This window comes from Heterodontus francisci, chromosome 29 (genome assembly GCF_036365525.1).
Source record: "Heterodontus francisci isolate sHetFra1 chromosome 29, sHetFra1.hap1, whole genome shotgun sequence".
NCBI lineage: Eukaryota > Metazoa > Chordata > Chondrichthyes > Heterodontiformes > Heterodontidae > Heterodontus > Heterodontus francisci.
In genome coordinates, this window is record NC_090399.1 from 40,257,242 (window position 1) to 40,274,085 (window position 16,844).

Here is a 16,844-nt window from a genome sequence, read left to right on the forward strand (position 1 = left end):
GTTTCCAGTCCATGAATGGAATATTTATCCCCAGACTTCCATCAGCTGAATGACAGCAGGAATTGCTGGGGATGTGAAAATACCCCCAGCGGCGGGAGTGGAGGGAGGGAGTGACTAACACCACCCCCTGCAGGACAGGAGGGTAAACAGCAGCCACAGTCTCTCCTCCACCTCCACTGGTTCGATTCTCAGCTCCTCACATCTGCTCAGAAAACAAAAACATTCCCACAAAATCCAAAATGCTGCAGATGCTGGAAATCTTTTCTTATGTGAATTAATTTGTTTTTCTGGAGAAAATCGAGTCTATTGAATCCGTCTCCTTTCCAGTCCCCCCACCGGGTCACTGCCGTCTCTCTCCGAGTCAGACGGTGTTGTGTATGTCGGGGGATTTGCATCAGGACAAGCCCAGCCGAGGAACTAGGTTAGGGAGTCGGGACCCGGGGTGGGAAAGTGGGTTTGCGTCGGCACACAAACCGGCAGCTCCGGGACCTCAGTCCCTTCCTGGCTCCCATGTTAGCTGATATTGTTAACGGTTCCCTCTCCTCATGTTCTGTCCCTCTCTCTTTCAAATCTCCAGTTATCACCCTTCTCCTAAAAACAACCCTTGACTTGCTCTGTCCTTGTAAACTAACACCCCATCTCCAAATTCTCTTTCCTCTCCAAAATCCTTGAACATGTTGTCACCTCCCAAATCCATGGCCATCTTTCCCAGAACACCATGTTTGAATCCTCCAATCAGGTTTCTGCCCGTGTCACCGTACTGAAACAGCTCTTATCAAAGTCACAAATGACATCCTATGTGACTGTGACAAAGGTAAACTTTCCCTCCTCATCCTTCTCGACCTGTCTGCAGCCTTTGACACGGTTGACCACACCATCCTCCTCCAACACCTCTGCACTGTCGTCCAGCTGGGTGGGACTGCTCTCACCTGGTTCCATGCTTATCTATCTAATCGTAGTCAGGGAATCACTTGCAATGATTTCTCTCCCTGCTCCCACACCGTTACCTCTGGTGTTCCCCAATGATCTATCCTTGACCCCCTCCTAATTCTCATCTACATGCTGCCCCTCAGCCACATCATATGAAAACACACTGTTAATTTTCACATGTACACTGACAACATCCAGCTCTACCTCACCACCACCTTTCTCAACTCCTCCACTGTTGATAAATTATTAAACTGCTTATCTGACAACCAGCACTGGGAGGGCAGAAATTTCCTCCATTTAAGTATCGGGAAGGCAGAAGCCATTCTCTTCGGTGCTGCTACAAACTCTGTTCTCGAGCCACCGACTCCATCCATCTCCCTGGCAACTGTCTGAGGCTGAGCCTGACTGTTCACAACCTGAGATGAGCTTCTGAGCTCATATTCACTCCATCACTAAGACCGTCTATTTCAACCTCTGTAACATCTCTGACTCCACCCCTGCCTCAGCTCATCTGCTGCTGAAACCGTCATCCATTCCTTTGTTACCTCTTGACTCGACTATTCTAATGCATTCCTGGCTGGTCTGCCACATTCTACCCTCCTTAAACTTGAGGTCATCCAAAACTCTGCTGCCCATGTCTTAACTCGCACCAACCCCTTCACCCATCACCCCCTGTGCTCACTGCCTTACATTGGCTCCCAGTCCAGCAACACCTCGATTTTAAAATTCTCATCCTTGCTTTCGAATCCCTCCATTATCTCACTCCTCCCTATCTCTGTAACCTTCTCCAGCCCAGTCACCCCATAGCAAACAAGATTACGGGGCAAGTTCTGGAAAATGGGATTAGAATAGTTAGCTGCTTGATGGCCGGCACAGACACGATGGGCTAAAGGGCTGTTTCTGTGCTGTATAACTCTATGACCTCTCCCTATCTCTATAACCTCCTCCAGCCCCTACACCCCTCCCTATCTCTATAACCTCCTCCAACCCTGATACCCCTCCCTATCTCTATAACCTCCTGCAACCCTGATACCCCTCCCTATCTCTATACCCTCCTCCAAGCCTGATACCCCTCCCTATCTCTGTCACCTCTTCCAGCCCTACAACACTCCCTATCTCTGTACCCTCCTCCAACCCCTACACCCCTTCAATCCCAGTATTGAACCACTCAAGCTCTCCAAATACTTCTACACCATCTCCAACCTGGAAATTCGAGGGCAGTGATTGCTCCTGTTTCTGACTTTTGCTCTCACCTTCTCTTTCAGTCCCACTGTTACTCTCAATCTCTCATTTCTCAACTCCCTCTCCCTCCCAACCTCTCTTCAACATTCTCTCACTCTCCTCCTCCCCCCTCTCTCCAACCTTCTCTCTCTCCCACTCCCCTCTCTCAGTTACACTCTCTCTCACTTGCTCTTTCAGTCATCCTCTTTCTCTCTATTTATCTCTGTCCCCGCTCTCCAGACTCTCTCTCCCCTCTCCCACCCACACCCTCTCCCCATCTCTCTCCCCTTACCTGCCTCCATCCCCTCTCTCTCCTGACTCCCTCCTACCCTACATCCTCCCTCCCCCATCCCTCTCCCCCCAGTCTCCCTCTATCTCACCCTCTACCTCCTCTCACTCTACACAATCCATCTCTCACCCTCACTCACCATCCTCCCTCATCATCTCTCCATCCCAACCCCTATCCCACTCACTCTCTCTCCCCCTCCCATTCCCTCTGCAAACCTCCCTCTCTCTCCATCTGTCCCTCCTCACTGTTACTGTCAGGAAAGTGTACAGGGAGCTTTCTTTTTTGTTTTTATTTCGTTGTACCAGTGCTGGGAGTGTTTGATCAGACATTGCACAGGGAGATGGAATCTATGTCTGACCTTTTATTTGATTTGTTGATCGGCCTTTATTCCCCCGGCCCCATTGATCTGTATTTTAATAAATAACTTCATTAACCCAGGGAAATAAAACAAAATTTAAATTGAAACCCGATTATCCACATCGACAATTCACTCCAGCCCCTGTGATGTTCATCGGTCACGGAAGGTCTCAAGTAAACAGACGAACACCACATGCTCATTGATCATTGTGTGTCTGATACCCTCAACAGCTCATTGTTCTGTCTCTCTCCATCCCCCTGTCTCCCTCAGCCCCTATGTCTCCCTCTGTCTCTCCATCTGTCTTTGTATCTTGCTCACTGACTCTGTCTCTATCTCTCTGATAGTGAACAGTTTGTTAATGGCTGCCCTTCCATTAACAGTTTTTGATAAAGGGGAATCCTCATCCAGCTCCTCCGCCAATGCCTGATTTCAGAATTGTGTTGATCAATAGTGTGAGCAGATCCTTCCCTGGCCTTCTAACTGGGTTATTACAGCTGGTGTTAACTGTACAATCTGGTGGGTGGAATCTGAGTGCAGTGTCTGTCTCTCCCTGTATAGTCACTAAAGACTAGCTCATACAATTCAACACTGAGCTTTGAGACTGGCCCTCTGGAAATGGCTGCTCCTCAACTGTCGGAGGCTGGAGATATCCTGGGGGAGGGGGTGGGGATTGAGGAAAAAGACCCCTGAAAACGTCTCACACGTGGACTCCTGTCAGCTGCTCAGTTTCCTTAAGAGAGTCAAAATTGCCAATGTTTTTCCTGAATTTTGTCACAACATCTTTTCTATTTTATTGTCGTAAAAGGTTCAAACCCTCTGTGTAAAATAAATTCAGGGTAAAGTAATGGAGGTGGATGTGAAAGTGCTTCACAATCAATTAAATACTTCACAAGTGTAGTCACTGTTGTAATGTAGGGAACCCGGCAGCAAAATCCCTTCGCTCTCCTCTCCTCCCACAAACAACATCCTCCTCCCCCTCCCCTCCCCACCGATCCCCCTCCCTCACACAGTCAGGAGCCGGGTCCTGAGGCCAGGACACTTGATGCAGGAGTTTTTATTGTAGTCCAGTGTAAAGTGACGAGGCCTTTGCTGGATCTTAGGAGACTTTCCCGAGCTGGAAATTCCGATTCTTTGATGCAGCAAATTGCAGTTCCAGAGAAATCTGTGCACAGGAAAATCAGACAAAGAAAATGGTCTCATTGCTGCCATCACTGGGAGTTTCACAGTGACAGATATATTCACCAACACAAACCACTATTCATACAAAAACTACATCACACCTTGTGGGATTGCAAGAAAATAACTTCATCTCAATACAAAACAATCAATAAACACACTAACACTGTGATCGCTGCTCAGGATTATTCCCACATGGGACTGATGCAGCCTCTGTGGATAGAACAGGATAGGAGCGGGATTTCATAAGGAGGGGGTCGGGGGGAAGTGATTACACAAAACCCCAGTGACCAGGATTACACAGCAACGCTCACTGAAGCCCAGGCTGTGGGACACTCGAAACTGCTCCTCACATTCCCTCAGGTCACGGTGCACCGACAGAGAGGCCTGGTCCGCACTCAGCAATCCCTCACAGGAGGCAGAGAGGGAGAGGGAGAGGGAGGGAGGAGGGAGGGAATGAGTGTTGCACTATCTGAGGTGCTGTCTCTCAGACGAGATGTTAAACCGAGACCCCGTCTGCCCTCTCGGGTGGGTGTAAAAGATCCCACGGTCGCTATTTGAAGAAGAGAAGGGGAGTTCTCCCCGGTGTCCTGACCAATATTTATCCCACAACCAACATCACTAAAACAGATTATCTGCTCATGATCACATTGCTGTTTGTTGAACAAGTCCTTCATTGACTGTAAAGCACTTTGGGACGTCCTGAGGTGGTGAAAGGTTCTGTAGAAATCCAAGTCCTTTCTTTCTTTCTTTGTCCCAAAGCTGGACATGGGACGAGCGGCTGGTGATTGGAGAATGAATATTAGCAGCTGCCTCGGTGCCGTGGGGAGTCAGAGAGTCCAGTCCCCACTGACTGCCCATTCCTTCCAGGCTCTGAGATCCAGTCGAGCTGGCTGGGTGGCTGGGCTCAGGTCTCGGTTCCAGTTTGCCTTTCCAGGGAGTGCGGGGGAGGGGAGCGTGTTTTAACGGAGACGCAGTAAGCGCTGGATTCTCCTGTGCTCGTCACACCTTCCGGTGAGCTGCCATGGAACTGGAAGCGGGTCAGAGCGGTGGGCGGCCGTAAGCAGCAGTTAGCAGTGCAGTCAGTGACAGCAGCACCCGGTGTAAGGTGGGGTCCCGGCCGGGGGATTGGGAGACACATCCTCCCGCTTCCTTCCTGCACTGGACTTTCTCACACAGGAGGCCGGTGTAGGGAGCGGGGCAGAGACACCTCCCATTGTCCTCACACACTCCTCCATTCTCACACCGTGTCAGCAAGTTATCACACACGCCTGCTGCAAGGGGCAGAAAAAATAAAGGTTTCAGATCATTGAAAATTTCCCCACGTTACAGATTGTTTCAACTGTCACCACTCCCAGTGTTTCACTTTTACAACAACATTTTATTATACAAACATCCAGACACCGAGAATATAATAAAGAATCATCAGTGTAAATTTCAAAGGAAATACGAGAAGGTTGAGAATGAAGTGAAGAAACAATTAGGAAAACAAAGAGAAACTTTGGAATTAAATTATCATGGAATATAAAATGGAATAGAAAAGTATTTGACAGACACATAAATAACAAATGGAAAATTAGGAGAGGGATAAACACGATAAACTCACAGGTAATGACAGTGAAATGGCAGAAATATGAAATAATTACTTTGCCTCGGGAATTACCAGGGAGACTAACATGGTGGAGATGACCATTACTGATTACAGAAAGGATGTAATTGCACTAGAGAGGGTACAGAGGAGATTTACCAGGATGGTGCCAGGATGGAAAAATGCAGCTATGAGGAAAGATTGGATAGGCTGGAATTGTTCTCATTGGAACGGAGAAGGCTGAGGGGAGATCTGATTAAAATGTCCAAAATTTTGAGGGGCCTGGATAGAGTGGAGGTGAAGGGTGTGTTCACCTTAGCAGAGAGGTCAGTGACTGGAGGAAATAGATTTAAAATGATAGGTAGAAAAATTAGAGGGGAAATGAGGAAAAACATTTTCACCCAGAGGGTGGTGATGATCTGGAACTCACTGCCTGAAAGGATAGTTGAGGCAGAGACCCTCAACTCATTCAAAAGGAGTCAGGATATACAGCTCAAGTGCTCTAATCTCCAAGGCTACGGACCAAAAGCTAGAAGGTGGGATTAGAATAGGTGGATCGTTTTCCGGCCTCTTTCTGTGCCTTAAACTTTTTATGATTCTATGACATTAGAGGAAGAAATCAAAAAGCTATAAAGATGGAAAGGGAGGAGATAATTGATAAACTAATCAAACTGAGAGAGGATAAAACTCCTGATCCAGATGGATTGTATCTGTGAATATTATAAGAAGTTAGGGAAGAGATAACAGAGGCTCTATTACATAGATATACAAGTTCATTAAAATTAGAATTAAAAATTCATTAAGAGGACAGGCAGACAGATAATGTGATTTCTATATTTAAAAAGATGATAGAACATTTCCAGGGTACAATAGACCAATTAGCTTTACATCAGTAATAAAGGCAGAATCAGGGTTAATCTGCATGTATATGAATGCACGGAGTACGGTTAATAAGACTGGTGAGGTACAGGCGAAGATTGTCATGTGGAAATATGATGTTGTGGTATAACAGAGACCTGGCTAAAAGAAGGGCAGGGCTGGGTGTTAAATATTCCTGGATACAAGGAAAGGGAAAAAAATGGGAGGGCTGGCGGTATTGATTAAGGAGAGCATTGCAGTGCTGGAGAAAAAGGATATCCCAGAGGGGTCGAGGACAGAAACAATTTGGCTACAGTGAAGGAACAAAAAAGGTGCAGTTACATTGCTTGGTGTTGTCTATATGCCACCAGCTAGTGGGAAGGATGTGGAGGAACAAATTTGCAAGGAAACTACAGAGAGGTGCAAAAATTAAAGGGTAGTTATAATGGGGGACTTTAATTATCAAAACATAGACTGGGATAATAGTAGTGTAAAGGGCAGTGAGGGGCAAGAGTTCCTAGAGTGTGTTCAGGAAAATTCTCTACAATAGTATGTTGCTAGTCCAATGAGAAAGGAGGCACTGCTAGACTTGGTTCTTCTGAATGGGGTGGGCCAAGTGGATCAAGTATCAGTAGGAGAGCTTTTAGGGGATAGTGATCATTATATCATAAGGTTTAGGCTGACTATGGAAAAGGACAAAGAGCAATCCAGGATAAGAATAATTAACTGGGGGAAGGCCAACTTCAATGGGTAAGAATGGAGCTGGGGGAAATAAATTAGACTCAAGAACTGGCAGGAAAACCGATCGATGAACAATGGGCTACCTTCAAAGAAGAGATAGTTTGGGTACAGTCAAGGTATGTTCCCTCAAAGGGGAAAAGTTGGGCAAACAAATCCAGGCATCTCTGGATGACAAAATAAGTAGAGATTAAGATAAAGAAGAAACAGTGTGCTTATGGCAGATGCCAGGTAGAAAATACTTTTGAGAACCAGGCTGAATATAGAAGGTCCAGAGGGGAAGTGAAAAAGAAAATATGAGAAGCAAAGAGAGAGCATGAAAAGAGACCGGCAGCTAGCATGAAAGGAAAGCCCAAAGTTTTCCCTTGGCATATAAATAGTAAAAAAGTGGTAAAAGGAGGAATGGGGCCGATTAGAGACCAGAAAGGGGATTTACACATGGAGGCAGAGGGCAAAGCTGAAGTATTAAATGAATACTTTGCATCTGTCTTCACCAAGGAGGAAGATGTAACCCAGGCAATATTGAAAGAGGAGGTAAATCAGACACTAAAGGGGTTTAAAATTGACAAAGAAGAAGTATTAAATAGGCTGTCTGTACTTAAAGAGAATGACGCAACAGGTCTGGTTGAGCTGCATCCAAGTATACTGAGGGAAGTGAGGGTGGAAATCGCAGAGGCACTGCCCATAATTTTTCAGTCTTCCTTAGACTCGAGGGTGGTGCCAGAGGACTGGAGAATTGCAAACGTTACACCCTTGTTCAAAAAATGGTGTAAAAATAAGCCCAGCAACTCAGGCCAGTCAGTTTAACTTCGATGGTGGGAAAACTACGAGTAAAAATAAGTCGGGAGAAAATTAATAGTCACATGGACAAATGAGAGTTAATTAACGAAAGCCAGCATGGAATTCTTGAGGAAAAATCATGTTTAACTAACTTGCTGGAGTTTTTTGAGGAGGTAATAGAGAGGCTTGATGAGGGCAATGCTGTTGATGTGGTGTACATGGACTTTAAAAAGGTGTTTGATACAGTGCCATACAACAGACATGTGAGCAAACTTGTAGATCATGGAATAAAAGGGACGGTAGCAACACGGATACGAAATTGGCTGAGTGACAGAGTAGTGGATAATTGATGCTTTTCGGGCTGGAGGAAGGTTTGTAGTGGTTTTCCCCAGGGACCCTTGCTTATCCTGATATATATTCATGACCTAGTACTTGGTGTACAGGGCACAATTTCAAAGTTTACAGACGAAACTTGGAAGAATTGTGAACTGTGTGGAGGATAGTGTAGAACTGAAAGACATAGACAAGTTGGTGGAATGGGCAGACAGGTGGCAGATGAAGTTCAATGCAGGGAAATGTGAAGTGATTAATTTTGGTCAGAATAACATGGAGAGACAATATAAAATAAAGGGGACAATTCTAAAGAGGGTTCAGGTGTTAAACAGACAGATATCCAGTCACCAAAATTAGGAAGCCGATCTCAGTCACTGATCCACAACTGTTTTATTGGCAATTCATAGTTCAGTCCAAACATCAGTTCCCACTCTTTCCATCTGGACTAACTCTCTGTCCAAAGGCAACCCCGCAACTGGGCAAAAACCCAGCCCTAAATACAAAACTATAATGAGCATCACCTGCTCTCTATTAACACTGAAATGAGTCCTGTTTAATTAACGGGAGCAGCATTTTCAATATTGTCACAGGAGCAGAGGGACCGAGGTGTATATGTGCATAAGTTATTGAAGGTGGCAGGACAGGTTGAGAGAGCAGTTAATAAAGCATGCAGTATCCTGGGCTTTATTAATAGGGGCATAGAGTACAGGAGCAATGAAGTTATACTGAACTTGTATAAGACACTAGTTCGGCCTCAGCTGGAGTATTACATCCAATTCTGGGTGCCGCGCTTGAGGAAATATGTGATGGCATTGCAGAGAGTACAGAAAAGATTCACGGGAATGGTTCCTGGGATGAGGAATTTCAGTCATGAAGATAGATTGGAGAAGTTAGGACTGTTTTCCTTGAAGAGAAGGCTGAGAGGTGATTTGATAGAGGTATTCAAAATCATGAGGGGCTTGGACAGAGTAGATAGAGAGAAACTGTTCCCACTCATGAAAGGATCGAGAACGAGAGGGCACAAATTTAAAGTATTTGGTAAGAGGAGCAAAATTGACATGAGGAAAACGCAGCGAGTGGTTAAAGTCTGGAATGCGCTGCCTGTAAACGTGGTGAAGGCAGGTTCAATTGAAGTATTCAAAAGGGAATTAGACAGTTATATGAAAAGGAGGAATGTACAGGGTAATGGGGAGAAGGCAGGGGAATGAAACTGAGGGAGTTGCTCTTTCAGAGAGCTGGTGCAGACACGATGGGCTGAATGGCCACCTTCTGCATTGTAATGATTCAGTGATTCTGTGAATTATTTGTTCATTAATAATAATCAGAATAGGGAATAGTGCCATGAGTCTGATTCTTATATTAAAGCAGAACATAGAACAAGTCCAAAAAACTACAGACCAATGAGTATAATGTCAGTGACAGGAAAGATAATGGAATCTTTATTCAAAGATGTAACAGAAAAACATCAAGAAACAAGTAATAGAATAAAGAGTAGTCAGCACATATTGTAAAAAGGTCATACTTGACCAACCTTATTGAATTCTTTGAATAATATCATTTATTGCCCATCCCTAATTGCCCTTGAGAAGGTGGTTGGGAGCTGCCTTCTTGAACCGCTGCAGTCCATATGGAGTGGACAGTTTCAAATATTCACAACCCTCTGCGTGAAGACATTTCTCCTCATCTCAGTGCTGTTCGCAAGATTTGCAGACAAATCCAAATTGAGAGTAAGTTAATACAGAGGAACAGTGCAATAAAATACCTGAAGACATTAACAAACTTGCATAATGGAGATTTAAATACTGTAATTGTACAGGGCTTTGATGAGTCCACCCCAGGAGTACTGTGTACAGTTTTGGTCTGTGTACCGAAAGAAGGAAATTTTTGCCATAGAGGGGATGCGACAAACTTCTTCACGATGTTGATTCCTGTGATGAGAGGATTGTTGTATGAAGAGAGATTGAGGAGAATGGGTTTATATTCTCTGGAGTTTAGAAGAATGAGAGGTGGTCTCCTTGAAATATACAAGATTATGAGAGGGATTGACAGGGTAGATGAGAGACTGTTTCCTCCTGGCTGGAGACTCTAGAACTAGGGGTCAGAGTCTCAGGATAAGGAGTGGCCATTTCCACTGAAATGAGGAGAAATTTCTTCACTCAGAGGATTGTGAATCTTTGAAATTGTCCTCTCCATCGTGCTGTGGATATTCACTCATTGAGTATATTAAAAACTGAGCTCAATAGATTTTTGGAGTCTAAGGAAATCTCAGGATAATTGTTTTGTGTGGGAATGTGGAGTTGAGGTTGTGGATCAGCTGTGATCTTAATAAATTGTGGAGCAGGTTTGAGGGGCCGAATGGTCTACTCCTGCTCCTACTTCTTATGTTTCATTCTTATGTGATTCATTACAAACAATAAATCTTGGATTCTATTCGGTAAGTATATTTATTCAGTCAGTAAACAAGAAAAAGTCGCATTCGGCAAAACAGACTGAGGAGTGGACAGTGATAAACACACTTGACCAGTACAATTAAACTCTCACACTCTGACAGCATCCTAATAACACCTTCAAATTACATTTGCTCATCAGAATTCTACTGGAAGTTTCATCAGTTCATTCTGAGGAATTATTCACACACTGCCACACCCTCTGTCCCTCTCACATTCTTTCTCCATCTCCTTCCAGTTTTCCTCCTCTGTATCTTCCTCTATCACTCCTCCCTCTACCTCTCTTCAATGTCTCTTACTTTCTTGCTTAATTATCATTTTCTCATCCTATTCATCCTAATATACTGCACCTGCATTCTGTTCATCTGTCCTGTGTTGAATGATCCTATATCCAGAGTCAGTTTGTTCAATGATGAAGCTTCTGTGAATAATTTAACATTTCTACAGATCACACAAATTTCTACCAGTTCAAATACACTGTTCACTTCATCTATAATACTTGGAGCAAACAGAATCAAAAGCCTCTTCCAGATTACCTCATAATAATTGAAATTCCTTCTCCTGGAATTATAAAGTACAGTGATAGATGGTGGGTTTCTTCAATTCACAGAACACCAACATCATTAATGCTCCCTTTCTTTTGCCCCTGTTTGAATGACACTGGTGATAATGGTGCTCCTCTCTCAGTAGTTTTCTTTAGGTGACTGTGTCTTTAAAGATATGTTCAGTTCTGGCTGCTCCTGGCTTGGCTGGTGTCTGATTCAAAACACTTTACTGAGAATGTGTAACTGTGGGTGAGAGACTGGGAGGAATGGACTATTAGAATTGTCTTTCTAACCTAATCTGCATTGCCCAATCTCTACTGTGAGAGCCCAGTGGGACAGGGAATGTGTATTGACCACACTCTACAGTCCATCCAATACACATTCTCTGTCCCACTCGGCTTACACTCGTGATGTTTCAGTGTACCTGTGTCAGAGGAATCCACATCTCTGCTCCAATGAAATAAATTCATAAAGCTTCATAAATTTCATCCTTGACAAATACACAAATTGCTTCTGGTCTCTTTTCTTTACTCCTGCCAGTAAACACCTCCTACCCTGTCCCCTGGTGTCCCAGTCTTTATGGTCAACTATCACAGTCCAGTTACTCTATCCAGTCACAAGTCGGCCAGTTACTGACAACAATGAATCAACAGGCAATAACCAAGGAGAATGTCTCACTTCCCAGTGAAACAGCATCTGCAATCCCACTCAATTGGCTCGAACTGCACGATATACAGTTTTACACATAACCTAATATTCATGCAGCGATGTTTGTTTATATTTGATTCTTGTATAAAAATAGCTTATGGCTTATGTCCTTCTGACACACAGACCTCTGCAACCTTCCTCAACCTCACTGTTACAGGGACTTGGCCAGATTAAGGCAGCCCTTGCATTGGAAGAAATGTGTATACAACATCCTTAACAATGTTCAAATAACCCTCATAATGTCTCAGCCATTTGGCTAAGATCAAGTGTAGTATATGTTCTTATCAGTACTTACTTGGCAGAGGAGAAACCATGATCAGTGTCCTTTGATCCTGTCCTGGGTATGCTTTGAGTAAAATGGCTATAATCAATCTTCAAGCTTCAGGCCAGGGAGTGCGTAACACCGTTCGGGTGGTGGTGAAGGACAAGGAAGGAGATGCACCGGTCGATCGCACCTTCTTCATCAAGAAAATCCTCATCGATTGCTGTGGATTTCAAGCTACGGACATCTTCTGCCTGCAGGATTTCCCCACCAGTGGATATTTCGACGTGATGTTCAAGAATGTGGCAGATGCATCAAGTTCCTGAAGGTGTTCAAGGAGAAAGGGGACCGGGCGCCGCTGTCAATCCTCACAGTGGAGCCACTCTTCACGCTTCTGTCACAACGTGACTGGGTGGTAACAATTCCCTCTACAACCTCCATGTTCCTGTGGTGGATGTACTCACATTTCTCGCCAGGTACGTCGAGGTGGCCGGCAGCTGCACTGATGTCAAGGACCCCTTTGGGATTTGGACCTGCAAGCAGCAGGTCAAGGTGACCTTGAAGGTCGATGCCAATGGAGCCATTGTCCACCCTCCCTCCAGCTTCGCTATTGGGGCAAGTCGAGGCTTCTTGGTCTATGCTGGGCAGCCCAGAGTTTGTCACACCTGTGGCAAATCTGGTCACATGGCAGCTAACTGCAGCACAGTCGTCTGCAAGAACTGCAAGGAGGAAGGCCATCAGACCAAGTGTTGCAACTTGTGCGGTGACGCAGGCCACCTCGACAAAACCTGCCCCAAACTCTGCCTCAGTTATGCTCAGGCGGCAAGGTCCAAGGAAAGGCCAGGAGAAGGTACGACAAAGGCGTCCGGTGCTGGAAAGGAGACAAGCAACTTTCTCCGCAGCGAGGAAAGTATACCTGAGAAGGAGAAGAAAGGGGAGGCCACTGAAACCAGTGACCCAGCACCGACCCTGCGCCCGGAAACCCCTCCCCACTGACAGAATCAATGGAGGAGGAGGCAGCAGATGGACAAACAGGTCAGTGGCAAGTGGCAAAGGAAAACCACAAAGAAAAAATCTCCAAAAGCAGAACAGGCCACCACCCAAACCAATGGCAAGAGGAGGCTACCGTCTGAGACAGACTACAGCAGCTCCTCCTCACTGGACGAGGAAGTGCTAGAACGACAGCCCTTTCAAAAGAGGCGGCAGAACTCAAAGGAGCTGGAAGATAAAGCCCCCAGCCCCAGGACACTGGAAGCTGTGATGGGCCAGGCGTGCCCCATACCCAAAGCGCCACATCTAGCAACAGGGCCAGCGCATCCCAGCTCTGGGACACGTCTGGCGCACCTCAACTCCGGGAAGCTGGGAACAGTGATGTTTTCGAGGAGGAACAGAGGGGAACAGCAGAGGCCGGCCAATCTTTGCTGCCTAAAAGACCCCCCCCCTCCGATGTCACCCCAGCATGACAAACCCTGCATGAAAAACCAGGAGGGGTTTCTGAGCCCAACAAATGTGAAACAGCTTGCGTACATTATGGGTATGCAGGAACATTCACAAGGACTGGGACTAGCAAGGACAAAAGGTATGGGAAGCAACAACTAACTTTAAAAAAATGGTTATAAGGATTGCTTCAATTAATGGGCGTAGCATTAAATCCACTACGCGGTGTTTCAACCTTGGATTACCTTGCCAAGGTCAAAGCCGTCCTACTGTTTCTGCAGGAGTGTGGAATACCACACCTCAGCACCTACAGGCAGTGGTCGCGATGGTGGTCCCACGTTTCATCGATCTGGTCAGGGGGTAATGATTGCCGTTCCTCCGGCCTGGGTATTCTGCTGCAGGGAGGTAACTCCACCATCTCCGAAGTTAAGGATGTGGTAGGCGGTCGCCTCCTCGCAGCAGATGTAATGAACAACAATGCTCCACTCCAGTTGATCAACGTGTACGCCCCGGTACAACGCAGCGAGCGGCTGACCGTCTTCCAGCAGTTCCCACTGCTGCTGGCGACGTCCAGGCCGGTTATCCTCGGTGGTGACTTCAACTGCATCATTGATACAGCTGCACGATCCGGCAGAGACGACAGCAAACTGGACGCTACGTCCAGATTCCTAATAGAAACAGTTAAAGATGCCAAACTGCACGACGTCTTCAGCAAAGCTGCAGATGGAGCACAGCATAGATACACTTGGATGAGATCGGACGGGTCTGCCCGTTCCAGGATTGACTTCCTGTTTGTGTCCCGTGCTGTCACAGTCAGATCCACCGACGTCAAGCCGGTGTTCTTCTACGACCACTGCCTCTTACTGGCTGACTGTCACTTACAGGACGACCAGTAGGTTGGCAGAGGGATGTGGAAGCTCAATGCTACACTGCTAACACCAGAGAACATTGAGGAACTCAAAAGGGATTACAATGATTGGAGGATCGTGAAACCCCTCTTTGAGTCTCCAGTTCACTGGTGAGAAGCGATCAAGGAGAACATCAAGAGGTTCTTTATCCTCAAAGGTGTTCAGAGGGAGAGAGAGAGACAGAGGGAAATGTCCCGACTCCAGAGAAGTATGCAAAATCTGCTCCGGTTTCAGTCGATGGGGGTCGAGGTCAAGGAAGACCTCCATGAGGTGAAGAGGCAGCAGGCCTCGCTCTTTGCCACGGAGGCCTCCAAGGTCATCTTCCGGTCCAGAGTCCGCTCCATTGAGCAGGATGAGACGTGCTCGCGTTACTTCTTCTAAAAGGTGCACACAGAGAGTTCTGTGATCAGCAGCCTGAAGGAAGAGGATGGCTTGGTAACGTCTTCGCAGTCCGACATACTAAGGATCAGCAAATCCTTTTATGCTGGGCTGTATGAGGGAGAGACTGGACAAGCCGCTAACTCTGGATGAGCTGACAAAGGCCGTCAGGTCTTTCAAGATGAGTAAAACTCCTGGAAGCGACAGCTTACTGATTGAGTTGTATTCGGCTCTGTGGGACTGGGTCAGCCCAGACCTGCTGGAAGTATACGAGAGTATGTTTTTGGCTGGCAGCATGTCAGAGTCCATGAGGAAAGGCATCAACACCCTCATCTACAAGCGGAAGAGGGAGAGGGTGGAAATCAGAAATAGGCAATTCATCTCGCTGCTTAATGTTGACTACAAGATTCTGTCCAAAATGATCGCCAGTCAGGTCAAGCCTGCTCTAGAGCTGGTGATTCACCCCGATCAGACCTGTACTGCATCTGGCAGGAAGATTTCAGATAGGCGATCGCATCCCTGAGTAGCGCGAGACTTTGTATGGGACAGGAGGGTGGACATCTATCTCATCAGCTTGGACCAGGAGGAGACTTTTGAAAGGATATCGCACACCTACACGATGGACGTGCTTTCCAAAATGGGGCTTGGGGAGGGAATCCTCAATTGGATTAAACTGCCCTACACAAAAATCAGTAGCGTAATCTCAATCAATGGGTGGGAATCAGAAAATTTCCCAATCAAATCTGGAGTCAGACAGGGCTGTCCTCTCTCCCCTGTCTTGTTTGTTTGCTATATTGAACCTCTTGTTGAGTCCATTAGAAAGGCTGCTGATGTAAAAGGTGACAATCTCTGGCAGCAGAGGCATTCATGTCAAAGCCTCCATGCACATGGACGATGTCACCGTCTTCTTTTTCTTCACTCCTGGGATGTGGGCGTCGCTGGCCAGGCCAGCATTTATTGCCCATCCCTAATTGCCCTGGAGAAGGTGGTGGTGAGCTGCCTTCTTGAACTGCTGCAGTCCATGTGGGGTAGGTACATCCACAGTGCTGTTAAGAAGGGAGTTCCAGGATTTTGACCCAGCAACAATGAAGGAACGGCGATATAGTTCCAAGTCAGGATGGTGTGTGACTTGGAGGGGAACTTGCAGGTGGTGATGTTCCCATGTATTTGCTGCCCTTGTCCTTCTGGGTGGTAGAGGTCGCTGGTTTGGTAGGTGCTGTCTGAGGAGCTTTGGTGAGTTGCTGCAGTGCATCTTGTAGATAGGACACACTGCTGCCACTGTGCGTTGGTGGCGGAGGGAATGAATGTTTGTGCGTGGGGGAACAATCAAGCGGGCTGCTTTGTGTTGGATGATGTCGAGCTTCTGGAGTGTTGTTGGAGCTGCACCCATCCAGGCAAGTGGAGAGTATTCCATCACACTCCTGACTTGTGCCTTGTAGATGATGGACAGGCTTTGGGGAGTCAGGAGGTGAGTTGCTCACCGCAGGATTCCTAGCCTCTGACCTACTATTTTAGCCACAGTATTTATATGGCTGATCCAGTTCAGTTTCTGGTCAATGGTAACCCCTAGGATGTTGATAGTGGGGAATTCAGCGATTGTAATGCCATTGAATGTCAAGAGGAGATGGTTAGATTCTCTCTTGTTTCTCTGCTCGGATCTGCTGTCCGTTCACAGATGGATGAGAATCTGTGACCAGTTCGAACTGGCCTCGGGAACGAAAGTAAATTGCAGCAAGAGTGAGGCCATATTCTTTGGAAATTGGACCGCCCAATCCTTTATCCCCTTCACCGACTACCTGAAGTGCTGGGGATATGGTTTGGCGGAACTGGGGCATACGCCAAAAACTGGAAGGAACAAGTAGCCATGGTGAAACAGAAACTGGTCATG

General features: G+C 46.3%; 1 long non-coding RNA gene and 1 pseudogene across 2 annotated transcripts in view; both read left to right on the forward strand.

Annotated features, from left to right (window-relative positions):
* Positions 1–16,844, forward strand: part of LOC137346249 (uncharacterized) — a 381,277-nt gene that overhangs the window by 244,148 nt on the left and 120,285 nt on the right. The gene's annotated exons all lie outside the window — the stretch shown is intronic.
* LOC137346359 (U2 spliceosomal RNA) lies at positions 12,208–12,347 on the forward strand (annotated as a pseudogene).